Source organism: Procambarus clarkii, chromosome 2 (assembly GCF_040958095.1).
Source record: "Procambarus clarkii isolate CNS0578487 chromosome 2, FALCON_Pclarkii_2.0, whole genome shotgun sequence".
Taxonomy (NCBI): domain Eukaryota; kingdom Metazoa; phylum Arthropoda; class Malacostraca; order Decapoda; family Cambaridae; genus Procambarus; species Procambarus clarkii.
The window spans coordinates 18,177,822-18,196,707 of record NC_091151.1 but is presented as its reverse complement, the minus strand read 5'-3'; positions in this window follow the sequence as shown (position 1 = coordinate 18,196,707).

The window sequence follows — 18,886 nt, the reverse complement described above, 5'->3', positions numbered from 1 at the left end:
GCGGTGGAAATAACCAACGCTTTGTTCATAGCTGCGTATAATGAATCATCCTATAGTATTCAGTAGTTTAGAGAAAATTAGCCTTTATTCATTTTGCATTAAAATTGTATTGTATAATAGTACTGGATACAATATCAAGAGTATTCTAATTATTGAGTTAAGTCACCATCAGTGACGTCACGAATCAGATCTAACTTTTAAGGCGGAGTGACCGGCGGTCATAGGTCAGCAGGGTTGACATGTCTAATATTTCTCAAAGTTTTAATAACCATTTTTGTGATCGGGAACAGCTTTGCCGTTAGATGTTTGTGTAATCTAATTAAAGTAAAATAATTCAACCAGTCTGGATCAATTCAGTGCAAACAGAGGTTAATTGTTATAACTTAAACCTTGCTAGTAACTGGGTAGAACTTTGACTAGGCGGAAGGATACAATACTCTTGTCTGGGGTAGACCAGACAAGGAGGAGATCAGTGTGGTCACGGAAGCAGCTGGGAGAGGTCAAACATCTTACCTCTCCCCAAGACCAGCCAAGACATCTAGCTGGTCGCCCAAGGTATAGTTGCTATTGTTAAGTATAGAAATAGTCTCATTTGCCACTCAGGTCAAGTAGGGAGTGTTAAAGTGATAGGGAGTGAACATTTTTAGATTTTGTTTTAGTTTTCTTTTAATAAATTAAATTTGTTATTAATTTGCATTTTATTGTTTCCATTTGGTTATGTGTAAACTTGTCCTGGTCACGTGGTCCACACGAGGCAGAGTTGCATTGGGCGCCGATGCTAACATCGAATCGGAATTATCATTACCGTGTAATTAATTCCACACTCAAGTTTCCGAGGTTATAAACTACTAGTGGGGATCAAGCCCCAAGGTTGATTAATTAGCGTGATCGATCCAGACCTCGATCATTGCTCTGTAGAGCTGGTCTGGTGGTGGCAGCATAGAGGCGACTCTAGGGTTTTGCTCAGAGCTTAGCTCACGTCATACTGGGTGTAGAATCCTAAGTCGTTCAATCGTCTTAGGACCACGTGGCGTGGAGTTGGCTTTGGTAAAAGTTTTGGAGTCCCTTGGTAGAGAATAATAAGTAAGAATACGGGTAGAGGGAGTAGAAAGAAGGAAGTAAAGAGAGAGAAACCCTAACCTGTGTTACAACCACACAGAAATAAATATCTCTTTGATATCCCCAGAGTTAAACTTAATCTGTGTAAACACTCTATGCAAATAAAGGGACCCAGTCTATGGAACTCACTCCCTAATGAATTGAAAAGCTGTCCAATTTTTGCGTCATTCAAAAACAAAACTTAAAAGTACCTAATTTCATCTTCATAGTATTTTACCTTGTTGCTTTAAAATTGCACTGTATCTATTGCTACCCAATCTCCCAATCTTTATGTACCCAATCTAAACAACTTTACCATCGTGATCATTGCTGTCTTCTTATATGTGCTTTCAATTTGATGTATGGTGCCTATTAATCTTCGTTTAAATTACCAATCAAGCTGTCTTTGCAATCAATCAGAGCTTTAATTTTTTTTTTTTTTTTTTTTTTTTTTTTTTAGATATATACAAGAGTTGTTACATTCTTGTACAGCCACTAGTACGCGTAGCGTTTCGGGCAGGTCCCTGGAATACGATCCCCTGCCGCGAAGAATCGTTTTTTCATCCAAGTACACATTTTACTGTTGCGTTAAACAGAGGCTACAGTTAAGGAATTGCGCCCAGTAAATCCTCCCCGGCCAGGATACGAACCCATGACATAGCGCTCGCGGAACGCCAGGCGAGTGTCTTACCACTACACCACGGAGACTGTTAAACACTCCCCGCGCACAAAACACTTACACATTGGTAATATACCAATGTGCTTTAATATACTTACTAATCTCTCTCATCTCATTTTTTTCTTTCTTGCCATGTATCTGTTATCATTTTATTAATTCCACTAGAATTTACCTACTTAAAATTATCTGTTAGATTAAGGACCTGCCCGAAACGCTGCGCGTACTAGTGGCTTTACAAGACTGTAAATACTATGCTGAGTATTCTCACAAACCCAGTCTACCTTCTTGTATATAAATAAATAAATAAATAAATGTCCACTCAGAGGATGAGTGGCGCTGCCCAATAAACTCGCCCCTCGGAGGAAAATTAAAATTAAGTAAGTTTAGTCATTTACGGCTTCGGTAGGTAGGCGGTTCCAAGGGTTAATAAGCCTGTATGTGAATAAAGCATCTCCTGTTCTCAGTCCTACAGTGTGGCTCGTTGAGCTTGAAATCGTTGCTCCTTGTTTGTGATACATCTGGCCCTAAGAAGAAATTTTTTCGTATCAACATCCGGCAAAAATGTTCATTTTTTTACAGGTTTCAATAAGATCCGCCCTTACGGGCTGACTATAGTCCGTGCTACATGGACATTTAGCTCTGAGTAGCTAAATCTAAAACAAAACGACAGATCAACCCTGTCATTACTATGATAAATATCACAAATCATGTGGTGAAACAAAGCGTTGAATAACTGAAGTATAGAATAATGACAACTAACTTTGAGGAGGACAGTTGTCCAGATGCAACTAGTTATCCAAATGGTTTACATAATTAATTACTGAACTTAACATAAATAGGAAACATAAATCGTATTGTGAAACATAACGTTGAATAACTGGAGAATATAATAAATGTAAATGACAACAACTTCATAAATGACGAGGGTTGAGGAGCAAAATGAGAGTTGCCGATTTGTTGTCCAAAAGGAAGCTCAGTGGAGGAGTAAGGTAGTGGAGAATAACTGCAGGGTACAGGCCCAGCTAAGGTAGGGGAGAATAACTGCAGGGTACAGGCCCAGCTAAGGTAGGGGAGAATAACTGCAGGGTTACAGGCCCAGCTAAGGTAGTGGAGAATAACTGCAGGGTTACAGGCCCAGCTAAGGTAGTGGAGAATAACTGCAGGGTACAGGCCCAGCTAAGGTAGTGGAGAATAACTGCAGGGTACAGGCCCAGCTAAGGTAGGGGAGAATAACTGCAGGATACAGGCCCAGCTAAGGTAGTGGAGAATAACTGCAGGGTACAGGCCCAGCTAAGGTAGTGGAGAATAACTGCAGGGTACAGGCCCAGCTAAGGTAGTGGAGAATAACTGCAGGGTACAGGCCCAGCTAAGGTAGGGGAGAATAACTGCAGGGTACAGGCCCAGCTAAGGTAGTGGAGAATAACTGCAGGGTACAGGCCCAGCTAAGGTAGTGGAGAATAACTGCAGGGTACAGGCCCAGCTAAGGTAGTGGAGAATAACTGCAGGGTACAGGCCCAGCTAAGGTAGGGGAGAATAACTGCAGGATACAGGCCCAGCTAAGGTAGTGGAGAATAACTGCAGGGTACAGGCCCAGCTAAGGTAGTGGAGAATAACTGCAGGGTACAGGCCCAGCTAAGGTAGTGGAGAATAACTGCAGGGTACAGGCCCAGCTAAGGTAGGGGAGAATAACTGCAGGGTACAGGCCCAGCTAAGGTAGTGGAGAATAACTGCAGGGTACAGGCCCAGCTAAGGTAGTGGAGAATAACTGCAGGGTACAGGCCCAGCTAAGGTAGTGGAGAATAACTGCAGGGTTACAGGCCCAGCTAAGGTAGGGGAGAATAACTGCAGGGTTACAGGCCCAGCTAAGGTAGTGGAGAATAACTGCAGGGTACAGGCCCAGCTAAGGTAGTGGAGAATAACTGCAGGGTTACAGGCCCAGCTAAGGTAGTGGAGAATAACTGCAGGGTTACAGGCCCAGCTAAGGTAGTGGAGAATAACTGCAGGGTACAGGCCCAGCTAAGGTAGTGGAGAATAACTGCAGGGTACAGGCCCAGCTAAGGTAGGGGAGAATAACTGCAGGGTTACAGGCCCAGCTAAGGTAGTGGAGAATAACTGCAGGGTTACAGGCCCAGCTAAGGTAGTGGAGAATAACTGCAGGGTTACAGGCCCAGCTAAGGTAGTGGAGAATAACTGCAGGATTACAGGCCCAGCTAAGGTAGTGGAGAATAACTGCAGGGTACATGCCCAGCTAAGGTAGTGGAGAATAACTGCAGGGTTACAGGCCCAGCTAAGGTAGTGGAGAATAACTGCAGGGTACATGCCCAGCTAAGGTAGGGGAGAATAACTGCAGGGTTACAGGCCCAGCTAAGGTAGTGGAGAATAACTGCAGGGTACAGGCCCAGCTAAGGTAGTGGAGAATAACTGCAGGGTACAGGCCCAGCTAAGGTAGGGGAGAATAACTGCAGGGTTACAGGCCCAGCTAAGGTAGGGGAGAATAACTGCAGGGTTACAGGCCCAGCTAAGGTAGTGGAGAATAACTGCAGGGTTACAGGCCCAGCTAAGGTAGTGGAGAATAACTGCAGGGTACAGGCCGAGCTAAGGTAGGGGAGAATAACTGCAGGGTTACAGGCCCAGCTAAGGTAGGGGAGAATAACTGCAGGGTACAGGCCGAGCTAAGGTAGGGGAGAATAACTGCAGGGTTACAGGCCCAGCTAAGGTAGTGGAGAATAACTGCAGGGTACAGGCCCAGCTAAGGTAGTGGAGAATAACTGCAGGGTACAGGCCCAGCTAAGGTAGGGGAGAATAACTGCAGGGTACATGCCCAGCTAAGGTAGGGGAGAATAACTGCAGGGTTACAGGCCCAGCTAAGGTAGTGGAGAATAACTGCAGGGTACAGGCCCAGCTAAGGTAGTGGAGAATAACTGCAGGGTTACAGGCCCAGCTAAGGTAGTGGAGAATAACTGCAGGGTACAGGCCCAGCTAAGGTAGTGGAGAATAACTGCAGGGTACAGGCCCAGCTAAGGTAGTGGAGAATAACTGCAGGGTACAGGCCCAGCTAAGGTAGTGGAGAATAACTGCAGGGTTACAGGCCCAGCTAAGGTAGGGGAGAATAACTGCAGGGTTACAGGCCCAGCTAAGGTTAGTGGAGAATAACTGCAGGGTTACAGGCCCAGCTAAGGTAGGGGAGAATAACTGCAGGGTACAGGCCCAGCTAAGGTAGGGGAGAATAACTGCAGGGTACATGCCCAGCTAAGGTAGGGGAGAATAACTGCAGGGTACAGGCCCCGCTAAGGTAGGGGAGAATAACTGCAGGGTACAGGCCCAGCTAAGGTAGTGGAGAATAACTGCAGGGTACAGGCCCAGCTAAGGTAGTGAAGAATAACTGCAGGGTACAGGCCCAGCTAAGGTAGAAGAGAATAACTGCAGGGTACAGGCCCAGCTAAGGTAGTGGAGAATAACTGCAGGGTACAGGCCCAGCTAAGGTAGTGAAGAATAACTGCAGGGTACAGGCCCAGCTAAGGTAGAAGAGAATAACTGCAGGGTACAGGCCCAGCTAAGGTAGAAGAGAATAACTGCAGGGGTACAGGCCCAGCTAAGGTAATGGAGAATAACCGCGAGCTCTGAGTGCTGCGCACGGGAGCTGTGAGAGCTGCGGCACGCGAGGTGTGAGTGAGTGATGTCAAGACTAAGTTGTGTCGCACTAAGGAGTTGGCTATGGAACATCTTGGGAAAGCGCAGCAAGTGATGAAGGAGCGATATGACAAGAAATTTAAGACAAAGCTCAGGTCGTTTGCAAGTGGTGATTTGGTGTGGGTGTTGTAACCTCGTTTGGGGACTTCCGTGTCTTATAAGTTTGAAGGACCTTACCAAGTTGTAGAAAGTTCGGAGATTTGTCATATAAAGTGTCTAACCTTAATATTTCAGGACAGTCAATGATTGTACATTTAAATCAGCTAAAGGCCTATTGTGGGCCAGGAGTTGTGGCGTGTTTTAGTCAGGAAGAGTTACCACCTGAGGAGGATTGCAATGAGGGGAAAGATGTTCAAATATCAAATCAAATATTTATTCAGGTAAAGTATATACATACAAGGTGAGATACAAAACATTGATGGATTTATAGATAGAGCAAGTACATACAATGCCTAAAGCCACTATTACGCAAAGCGTTTCGGGCAGAGGAAATGTTAATATTCCTCTGCCCGAAATGTTTCGAGCAGAGGAATATTAACATTTTTTCCTATTAAATGTTTAAAATAAGAAATGTTTCGGGCATGAAATGTTAATATTCCTTATCTCAGTTCCAGCTCCGGAGGGCAGGAGTTGCTCTGTCATTTGCAGGAGGAGCAGCGTGATGAGTTCCAGGTCCTGCTGGACACACATGTTCCAGGTCCTGCTGGACACACATGTTCCAGGTCCTGCTGGACACACATGTTCCAGGTCCTGCTGGACACACATGTTCCAGGTCCTGCTGGACACACATGTTCCAGGTCCTGCTGGACACACATGTTCCAGGTCCTGCTGGACACACATGTTCCAGGTCCTGCTGGACACACATGTTCCAGGTCCTGCTGGACACACATGTTCCAGGTCCTGCTGGACACACATGTTCCAGGTCCTGCTGGACACATATGTTCCAGGTCCTGCTGGACACACATGTTCCAGGTCCTGCTGGACACACATGTTCCAGGTCCTGCTGGACACACATGTTCCAGGTCCTGCTGGACACACATGTTCCAGGTCCTGCTGGACACACATGCGAATCTGTTTGGGGAGGTACCCACTCAGACTCCTCTCATCACCCACGACATCCAACTGCTTGACAACACTCCAATTCGACAGCATCCATACCGAGTGAATCCAGAGAAGAGAAAACTCATACAACAAGAAGTGGATTTTCTACTTCAACATAAATTCATTCGTCCAAGCCAAAGTTCTTGGAGTTTTCCTTGTTTGCTGGTACCAAAACCAGTGGGGACCTGGCTGTTATGTGTGGACTATCGTAAATTAAATATGGTGTAGCGAGTAATGTTTATACTCGCTCCAATATCTCATTACCTTAATGACAAACCTAATTAAAACTAATTATGACTACTCAAATCCTTTCCCTAATTACAGGTTTCCCTTTGCATCCTGTTGGAGGAAGCTGAGGTGTATTCACTGAATATAAGCAAGCGAATTGCGAATAGCACAGTACACTTTCCACAGTCAAGAATGTAGCACTCTGCGTGTACAGTTCTAATCGACCCCAAGACACTTCAGCCTCGGCACAGAACAGACAGCAGACAAGGACCGCATCGAGCTACAACGCTCTCCCACATAGAGCTTCGTGACTCCGGCCACACTCAGCTCTCTGCTCTGCTCCATGCTCCGTCTCAACGTCTACGACACTGCTGTATCCAAGACTACTAAATAAATACGAAAAAACACTAAACACCGTGTGTCTAATCTACTCAACAACGTAACATAATCGTACGTTACAAAGGTAACAAGAGTTGATTTGTTTCCATTACCAATGTTAGAAGAGTGTATAGACCAGATTGGTAATGCTCAGTTTGTGTCAAAACTTGATTTGTCTAAGGGTTACAATCAAATCTTTCTAAGTGATTATGCTAGGAAAGTGACAGCTTTTATTACACCTGATGGAATATATAAATTTTATGTAATGCCTTTCTGGATTAAGAAATGCTCCTGCCACTTTCCAGAAACTAATGAATTTTTTGCTTAAGGACGTGCCAAATTGCAGGGCATACCTAGGTGATATAGTCTTGTATAGTAAGTGTTGGACAGACCATCTGTCAGGTCTTAAGAAATTATTTGAAGTGTTACAGAGTGCCACTTTAACAGTAAATGTCAACAAGTGTAGTTGGGCAAGGAGCACTATAATCTATCTTGGACATGGAGTTGGACATGGTAAGATACTTCCCTTACAAGACAAAATTCAAGCTATAGTGGAATATCAAGTGTTAACTAGTTAAAAGGGGGGGGGGTTCAAAGATTTATTGGAATGTGTGCTTACTATAGGCAGTATTGTAAGAATTTCTCAGCAGGGGATACCCCATTAACCAATTTGTTACGTAAGCAAGTGAAATTTAAGTGGACACAAGAATGTCTAAATTCCTTTCAGAGTTTAAAGGGAATACTATCTACGTCACCTGTTCTAGCCAGCCCTTAATATGACAGATATTTTATCCTGCATATTGATGCGTCTGATTTAGGAATCGGTGCAGTTCTTATACAGAATGCACGTGATAATATTGAACACCCAGTATACTATTTCTCCAGAACATTTAATAAAAACAAAAGAACTATTCCGTAGTGGAAAAGGAGGCACTTGGTCTCATACTATCTGTTAAGAAATTTGAAACTTACCTGTCAGGTAATAAAGTGGTTATTTTTACAGGTCATAACCCACTTATTTTCAACCAGCAGATTTATTTATTTATTTATTTTTTTGAGATATATACAAGAGTTGTTACATTCTTGTACAGCCACTAGTGCGCGTAGCGTTTTGGGCAGGTCCCTGGAATACGATCCCCGCCGCGAAGATTTGTTTTTACAACCAAGTACTCATTTTACTGTCCTTTTGCTCTACGCGAGGTTTCTGTCCACGCTGAGCTGGCCTTAGGACACCTGCGTTATCATTTGACAGATGTACCACCCCAGTCAAACTCCCCACCTGATATTCAGTCACCTGGATGTGACTGGGTCACATCCACTGAGGGTTTTGGAGGGACGACACCGTTCCTAGGACGAGGATCAACGCCTTGTGGAAAAGACGAGTGTGGGAATATAAAGATTAGCTCAGTCCCCATTGGTGAACCAGGATTGGGATAGCTGAATCTCTGGGATTGGAACGGCGACGACGCGAAGGCTTCACGTCACCTGAGGACCTGTGGAACGTTCCTGGATCGTCAAGGATCGACTCAGGAAGCGTGGGAACCTCACACCATCGAGGGACAGGCGTCGTGAGCCAGGAATGTAAGGTAGATAATTTTCCCTACCATTACCCCTTGTGTGAGTAGGCTAGATAGGCCACGATATTTACTTATGTATGTGGCAGTATGACATTAATACTTTAGTATTAATTAGTAGTAGAATAGGCTGCAGGGCAGCTTGTGTCCAGGACTGTTTTAGAAGACAGTGTGTGTGGACGGCAGGACAGTTGAAGAAGAGGTGCCGACGTGGTGAAGAGGCCCTTCTGTGAGAGAGTGTGTGACTCCTGTCTTATCTGCCCAGTGAAGGAGTGGTTGGAGGTCGTGAAAGAAGAGTTGCTGAAGATCTCCAGATTTATTATCCTTATTTTCATTTTCATGTATTGCTTGTGATTGTGTGTGTGATCATGTAATTGTGTCAGTAAATTCACACATTTTATCATTGTGTTTAAGTGTGCCTCCATTTTAATATTTCTCTGTGAGCATACACGAGGGTTATCATAGTACCACCTAGGGAACGTCGCGTTCTCTATAGAAGTTCTTATGACTGGAGAGTGGTAAAGCAGCACAGACTTATATAAGAATGTAAGTATTTTATAAGTATAGTATAAGAATGTAAGTAAGTATAACAAGTATTTTGCCCCAAGAGTGTAACAATTATATGCTGTGCTTACTATATTAACCTGCAATGTTAAATGGGATTAAATGGGATTCTTGTAATGTTATTTGTCTATTTGTACTCACAGCAATTTGTGCGCCCCTTGAGGGACTTGAAGTAGAGGGGGTAGAAATAGCCTAAGCTACTCTATTCCTTTGAGATGTATTTATTGCTTATCTCAATAAACATACTTGAACTTGAACTTGAAAAGTGTACCCTTAGCCATCCGGCTAGTATCAGAGCCTGACTGGTGGCAACAGGTAACGTAGTGGCTGGAGAGAAGTAAAGCCACACAGACTTTTATGGGAGAGTACCCTGGGCCGACAGTCCAATAGCAGATCTATGGGAGTAACAACACTCTGGCAACAAACAGTATAGAATACACCCACTGAACTGCATCGCTGGAGTGCAGATATACTAACCCAGCTGGCGACCTTGTTAAGAAGAAGATAGAGAAGGCAGGCGGGAAAGGAGTTCCTGCAACCTTTTTGTCTGGCAGGCAAGACTCAGGGAGGTTATTGTTATACAGCCCGTCCTCCAAAAATGGGGTGGTAAATGTAAGGAGACAAATAAGTGCAATTATGTACTATTCATATCAGTTAGGAATTGTACTTATTTTCACTTAGTATTAAATCGTACTGTCAAATATATTGCGAATATTTGAGTTTACCCAAAAAACTGAATAGAAAACCACAACCTCACCTAACCGTCTTAGTTTTTGAAGATAATAATTTTATTGCTTCTTAATTACAATTAGTACTTAACCTATAGCTATATTGATATTACAGTTTTATAAAACTAATAAAACAAAACTAAAATATATCAATAAATTGTAAAATAACTCAGGATATTTTAAAATTTTGTATAAAATCTATATTGTTTAATAAACAAAAAAAAAAAATATTGATATTTAAAACTTGTGTATTGCAAGTTGAAATTGAAAATTTCATCCTAAAATTGTGTGTCTTAACAGAAAACGAGGGGAATTAAATCGGGGGAGGGAGTTGGGTAAATGTAACAGCCCCGTAAGTGCAATTATGCATTGGTTATGACAGTTAGAAAGTGTACTTATTACACTTAGTATTAAATCGTACTGTCAATTCGGAGGATGGGTTGTGTTATAAGGTAAGCCTGAGTCTTCCTTCACTCCTCCACGGGGTCTAGGCTGGAACTGCTGATAGCAGTTTCCCCGTGGTTGACTGAAGGGCTTCCAGGGTGAATCAGTGGCACCCCGTCCTACTACCAAAACTGGACGAATCACTTCCAAAACGACACACCCTGGACGCAAACACAGTGGCCTCCTTACCAGAGCCTCGGATATTAACACCAAGTAATTAAGGCTTCCAGCACTTCCACTAACACGATAACATCATTTATATTTGCCAACATCCAGGGTATACAAACACGCAAAACCAACAAAGTTCAATTTATAGATGGTCTCCTTCATGAGGCAAATGCAGTGTTTGCAGCCCTAACAGAAACCCACACAAAGGACTACCATGATGGTGAAATATGGATCTCAGAGTACAATCTTTTCAGATGTGATAGGAAACACCGGCTTCAGGGTGGGGTCAGCCTCTACATCAAAGACACACTCATCTGTACTGAGCTGCTAAAACCTCAAATGATATGGTGGAAGTGCTGATAATCAAAATAGAGATTTTAAATGTAGTTATTGTCCTTGTATATAAGTCACCGGAGGCAAACCCTCAGCAGTTTACAGACCAACTAATGAAAATAGAACACTGCTTGGAAAACCTCACAAATCCAGCTCCGAACATCATCCTGCTTGGGGACTTCAACCTACGGCACCTGAAATGGAAGCACCTGGCTAATACAGTAATATCAGAAAGAATACCAGGAATGTCGGAAAATCCGACACCATTTAATAATCATACAGATAATAACTGTATTACCAACAAGTTACCCATAGAAAACGTAACTTGTAGTGGAATTACCGTCTATAGAAAACGGGATATCATCACCACATACTATCATAATTCACCAGCTATTCTGCTGGGAATTATTCTTAAATACATTAGTCTTTGGACTTTACCATCATAAAAACATCTTATATAAATTAACTTAATTATCAATATTAAAGTAGAGTAAATGTGACCCTTCTATCACTTTCTGACATGTGGACAAAGTAGGCCAGGCGTCAGGGAGGAAGGAGGGCAGCCATTGTTGTTTATATTGAGACCAGAGGCTCACACGGGAGCAAATTCGGCTCCTGTTAAATTTACTTGGACGTAGTGTTATGGAACCCAAAGGTGTACCATTGTCAACACGCTGTCTACATATCAAGTTAAGTGTCTATCCGAAACCCGTTTATCATTCATTTATGGCCATTAATGTCAGGATATAGGGTTAGCCGGTTAGATCGCGAAATCGCCTCAAACTAAAGGTAATTAAGCCAGGTCTTTAATGTTCCATGTACTGTATAGTGTTTTCTCTGATATAGCTTGTCATATATAGGATTCTGGCTTCACAGCTAACGCACTTTTGACAGGTCAAGACGAGGATGCAAGATTATGTGCACCAGTTACTGGGTGATATGGAAGCTACCTCAAAGAGGATAATTTGGTGTCTACACCCTAGTTATACCTGGTGGACTAACCTGCTGTACTATAAGATAAGGAACCTCTTCAATGTATGTAGTTACTGTAGTTTGATTGGCTGCATATATATAAACTAATAAACCCCCCTTAATGTGTAGAGGATCGATTTGTGAGATTGAGATTATTGCAGAAATACAGTCCACTTATCATTATACAAATTGCTATCGAAGTATATAAATTAACGTAAATATAAATTCATATAAATTAAATAAATATAAATCTCACAGGTCGGTTCCCACATTATTTGGTCCTTCGAACCGGATGACGGATTATTTGATCCCTTGAACCCACATTTGGTCATCTTAGTACCGGATGAACCAGTTATCCAGTGGATTCATTAAATATACTAGTGCAGTGTTATTTAAACAAAGGCCAGCCAGTCAAAGACGGCAGCGTAGCCTCGAGGGAGCTCAGGAGCCTCCCTCAGCCCAGTTCAGCTTCGTCAGCGGTTTCATGCACACCCACAGATATTTGGTGGCGTGTTATTTCGTGAAATGACAGCGCTAATATAGAAGCCAGCCAATTAGTGACTGTCGCAAGATTGTTCACGGATTTCGTGGTGTTACATTTCGCGAGAGATTATCTACGAATTTTGTGGACTTTATTTCGCGAGGTCACTAATAATATTTAATACTTCTAGATAATATTAGAAGTTTCATAGAGGCTAATTAAGAGGCTATTATCAATAATTGTGTATATTATTTCTCCAAAATAGAGAATTATTTAATATATTGCACTAGTGATCACAGTATAATATTTACTAATTGCCAACCCACAACAGGGTAGGATATTAACCATTGACTAGTTGAACTATTATCGTTCATCCTAGTCCCATTATTACCATAGTCAGTTGTACTATATTGATCAACCTAACACCATTAATGAATGGTCCAGACCCTATTTTGGGTGTAATTTTTATCAACTCGAGTTGAGTTGTATATATAATAATTTACTTATGATCATTACACCTTTGAGTGATTAATTAGTGTCTCTACCATCCTAGGGTGATATAGAAGAGCTAACCTAAAGGTACTTCCAGTGACACTGGTTTATCACTCAAATCATTAGTGTGTATGATTGTATATATATAATGTGTATTAATTTTAAGTGCTAACCTCTAGTAGAGGTAGGATTATTGCCTAGTGAGTTCAGAATTTACCCTAGGCTACCATTAGTACTTGCTCACAATTTATGAGCCAGTGGTGCTCAATTAACAAGTCACCATGACTAATCCACAGAAAGCAAAGCGTGCTTTAATATCAAGCAAACGCCAACTAACAAGAGATCTCAACCAATATGAACAGTTGTTATATGAGCCTGTAATTAATTATCGTCGGTTGAAAATACCACTGTTACAGATTCAAACCCAATTGCATATATTGAAAGCAAATAGGAAATCTTACCAAAATCAGGTCCACGACGACGACATAGTAGTTGAAGATGTGGAACCATTCCTGTCTGACCTTGCACAATATGAAGAAGAAACTCAAGCCAGGTTGGAACATTTACACAGGATAATTGAATCAGAACAAATAGCAAGTACATCAAATAAAGTAGATAATGTTATGGATGATCTGGATCTTTTTGAGAATAAATGTAAAGCCAGATTAGATCCTTTAATCAACAAGGATAAAGCTTCACCCAGTAAAGCTTCACCCACTACAGCTTCACCCAATAATATACCACCAGAAATTAAGCAGTTTTCAGACAATTTATCCACAGTCTCTGTGGTTTCTGAAAACCCAATACCTGAAGCTACTAAGTTAACATGCCTCCAAACTAGAGGTGAAGCTGAACCAGTAGTAGAAAATGTAAATGAAAATAGCGACAGCACTAATTTCCCAGTCCAGCCTCCTAGGAATAATGCTGGCAATGAGAAAACTGTCATACATCTAGTACTACAATTGCTGGATTTACCTCAACCTGATCAGACTGCTGACTCATTACAATCCTTCAGCATGGAGTTTGAGTCACTACTAAGAACATTCAGACTTAAGGTTGATATAACTACTAGTGAATGGATGACCAAAGTAGTCCTTCAACGAAAATTGTCCAGCGATATACTAGATGAATTATATGCACATCAACATAACACCATCCTGACAGTACAGGACATCACTGAAGGTTTACATTCCATCATAAGCAAACGACGAGCAAATGAGGAAGTTAAAGCCTCTTGCAAGCCTTCAGAAATAGAAAATAATAGTCAATTAAAGGGTAAAACAACCACCCCAAATAAACATCAACCAATTACTCAAACATCAAGTTGCAGAAAATCTGACAATGCAGCAGCATCCTCCAAGCCTACTGTTACTAGTTCACCCAAACCGGTAACTTCCAAACGTGCAGTAGGCTGGGGGACATGTATGTTCTGCAAAAAGAAACATTCAACATACCGTTGTGCTAATTATCCAACCAGAGACACTCGTATTGAGCGACTCCAGGAATTAGGGAGATGTTCGAGGTGTCTCAAGTCACACAACATAGACTATTGTGATACCCAATTCAACACCTGTAACAGGTGTAGAAGAGGTAGGCACCATGCAGCACTGTGCAAATATACGAAATTAACGTATTCAAGACCCAAGGTGGAAGATAGCATTCCCACCACAGTACAGTACTGCAAGGTGCAACAAACAAAGAGTGTCCAATCGGCAAAGTCTAAAGGTAATACGACTTTGCCTACTGCCCAAATTACCATCCTGAATAAGAGGGCCAAGGTCCATACCCGTGGGTTGTTTGACCAAGGATCCCAAAGAACATACATCACTAAAAGGTTGGCAGATGAATTACAATTAAGGCCTGTAGCCCAGATGTCATTCAACATCTCAGGGTTTGTAACAGATGCAGGACCTCAAGTCTACCAGGTGGTACAACCATCAGTACGCTTAGGCAGGTACGTCTGTCGAGTACAAGCCATTGTGGTGGACAAAATACCAGTAGACCTACAAGTTCAAGGTCTGCGAGCAACAGCCAAATTCCTGAGAAATAGAGGAATAAAATTGGCAGATAATATTAAGTCTGATCACCTCAACGACTTCGGTCTCCTTGTTGGGACAGACTATTGCCATCGATTCATCGGTAGCCCTACTAAATATCAGGGTATAACCATGTTAAACTCTGCAGGAGGTAAATTACTCTCAGGCCCAGTATCAAGCCTGAGGAGACCTATGCCTGCAGATAAACAATACCAATAGAAATCTAAATTTGTCAGCTGATTATATTTCTCCAGTAGCATTATACTAAGGAGATTACAGCTGACTATAGCAACAGAGGTTGATGTTAGTATCATCATTTAAAGCTGAAGATGAGTTCATGAGGCCTCAGTGGCAAATCAGTGAACAGTAGCCTAAAACAGCTACAAGTCACTGCGACCAATGTCACTGAACCCACTGCAGTCTCAGAACCATACTTTACTTTAATGATGAGCTATTCAATCTTCTGAATCAATTAACTAAATTAAACCCCAATAAATCTGATGACTGATTTGATACATTTATTATTTAATCAAGATGTATTCCATGGGCCTCAGTGTTTATATATCAGTGACCAGTTACCTGAAGAAACTTCAAGTTATATCTAATGTCACTGATCTCACTGCAGTCCCTGAATCATACTTGACTGTAGTACTTGATCACTTCCAGTCTTCTGGGTTAAATAATATGTAATTAGGCTTGAATATTAGCCTTTCAAGAGTTGACAGGGAAATGAAATCGCATTAGACTTCTAACCCCTGCAACTCTAGTACGGGACATCCGTCCTGTACGAACAGACGCACAAATGTGTGATTACTAACTACTAACATCAAATTAATCTAATAATTCGAAGGAGGAGTATCGGTGTTCGTCTGTTCTAAATAGGACTTCGACCCGTGAGCAGCCCCTGGGGAATTATGTCGGAAAATCCGACACCATTTAATAATCATACAGATAATAACTGTATTACCAACAAGTTACCCATAGAAAACGTAACTTGTAGTGGAATTACCGTCTATAGAAAACGGGATATCATCACCACATACTATCATAATTCACCAGCTATTCTGCTGGGAATTATTCTTAAATACATTAGTCTTTGGACTTTACCATCATAAAAACATCTTATATAAATTAACTTAATTATCAATATTAAAGTAGAGTAAATGTGACCCTTCTATCACTTTCTGACATGTGGACAAAGTAGGCCAGGCGTCAGGGAGGAAGGAGGGCAGCCATTGTTGTTTATATTGAGACCAGAGGCTCACACGGGAGCAAATTCGGCTCCTGTTAAATTTACTTGGACGTAGTGTTATGGAACCCAAAGGTGTACCATTGTCAACACGCTGTCTACATATCAAGTTAAGTGTCTATCCGAAACCCGTTTATCATTCATTTATGGCCATTAATGTCAGGATATAGGGTTAGCCGGTTAGATCGCGAAATCGCCTCAAACTAAAGGTAATTAAGCCAGGTCTTTAATGTTCCATGTACTGTATAGTGTTTTCTCTGATATAGCTTGTCATATATAGGATTCTGGCTTCACAGCTAACGCACTTTTGACAGGTCAAGACGAGGATGCAAGATTATGTGCACCAGTTACTGGGTGATATGGAAGCTACCTCAAAGAGGATAATTTGGTGTCTACACCCTAGTTATACCTGGTGGACTAACCTGCTGTACTATAAGATAAGGAACCTCTTCAATGTATGTAGTTACTGTAGTTTGATTGGCTGCATATATATAAACTAATAAACCCCCCTTAATGTGTAGAGGATCGATTTGTGAGATTGAGATTATTGCAGAAATACAGTCCACTTATCATTATACAAATTGCTATCGAAGTATATAAATTAACGTAAATATAAATTCATATAAATTAAATAAATATAAATCTCACAGGTCGGTTCCCACAAGGAAGTAGCCTAAATGAACAGGCACATGCAAATGACCTGCTACGGATGTGCGACAGGTTTGCCTTAAACCAGCAAATAGTAGAACCAACTAGGAAGGAGAACACGCTGGACCTCATTTTCACTAATAATGATGAATTGATCAGGAACATAATGATTACAAATACCTGTTACTCAGATCACAACTTAATTGAAGTTATGACAACCATGGGGAGTAGACCTTCAAAACCAGTCCAGATTCCCGGTGGAGGAGATTTCAGCAAATTCAACTTCAATAATAAACAGATAAACTGGGAGCAAATAAACTAGGACTTCACAGAAATAAACTGGGAAGAACAGCTAGAAAATGCAAACCTGAACCAGTGCCTGGAAAAAATAAGCTCAGTAGCACTAGAAATATGTTCAAACCGCATACCTCAAAGAAAAAAGAGGAAGAGATGCAGATTGGAACGGGAACGTCGTTCCCTATATAGGCGAAGAAAACGAATCGCGGAACAACTTGAGAGTCGCACCCTATCTCAAGAACGGCGAAGAAGGTTAGGTAGAGAAATAGAAACAATTGAACGGAAGCTACAAGAATCATACAAAACCCAGGAGAGGCAAAGAGAGCAAAAGGCCATCAGTGAAATAGAAAGAAATCCGAAATATTTTTTCTCCTATGCAAAATCAAGATCAAAAACCACATCTAGTATCGGGCCCCTGCGAAAGGGAGATGGGACTTTCACCGATGACAACAAAGAAATGAGCGAGCTACTGAGGACGCAGTACGACTCTGTCTTCAGCGAGCCATTAAACACACTAAAGATTGATAACCCAAATGAATTTTTCATGGATACGATACCAACATCAAATCATATATCAGACGTCACCCTATCCCCACTGGATTTTGAAGAAGCCATAAACAGTATGCCTATGCACTCTGCACCAGGCCCGGATTCTTGGAACTCCATATTCATAAAGAACTGTAAAAAACCACTATCGCAGGCCTTCCACATTCTGTGGAGACAAAGCCTAGATACTGGCGTTATTCCTGATATACTAAAAACAGCAGAGATAGCACCACTTCATAAAGGAGGAAATAAGGCAGAGGCAAAAAATTACAGACCGATAGCGCTAACATCGCACATCATAAAAAGTTTTGAGAGAGTGCTAAGAAGTAAAATCACAAAATACATGGAATCACAGCAACTCCATAACCCCGGACAACATGGTTTCAGAACAGGGCGCTCTTGCCTGTCGCAGTTGCTGGACCACTATGATATGGCATTAGATGCTATGGAAGACAAACATAACGCGGATGTAATTTACACAGATTTCGCAAAAGCTTTTGATAAATGTGACCATGGTGTTATTGCACATAAAATGCGTTCAAAAGGAATTACCGGAAAAATAGGCAGATGGATCTACAATTTCCTGACCAACAGAACCCAATGTGTAATAGTCAACAAAATAAAATCCAGCCCATCAACCGTGAAGAGCTCAGTCCCCCAGGGTACTGTGCTTGCTCCAGTACTTTTTCTCATCCTCATTTCGGACATAGACAAGAACACAACCTATAGCACTGTATCATCCTTTGCAGATGACACTAGGATCTTCATGAGAGTAGGCAACATAGAGGACACGGCGAACCTCCAGTCAGATGTAGATCAGGTCTTTCTATGGGCTACAGAAAATAATATGGTGTTTAACGAAGATAAGTTCCAGCTCATGCGCTATGGAAAAAATTAAAATATAAAAACGGAAACCACGTACAAAACTCAGGCAAATCATAACATAGAACGAAAAGGCAATGTAAAGGATCTGGGTGTACTCATGTCGGAAGACCTTACCTTTAAAGAACTCAATAAAGTAGCCGTCACAACTGCAAGAAAAATGACAGGTTGGATAACAAGAACTTTTCACACTAGAGATGCTATACCGATGATGATACTTTTCAAAACGCTTGTGCTCTCTAGAGTAGAGCACTGCTGCACAATGACAGCACCTTTCAAAGCTGGAGAAATTGCTGAC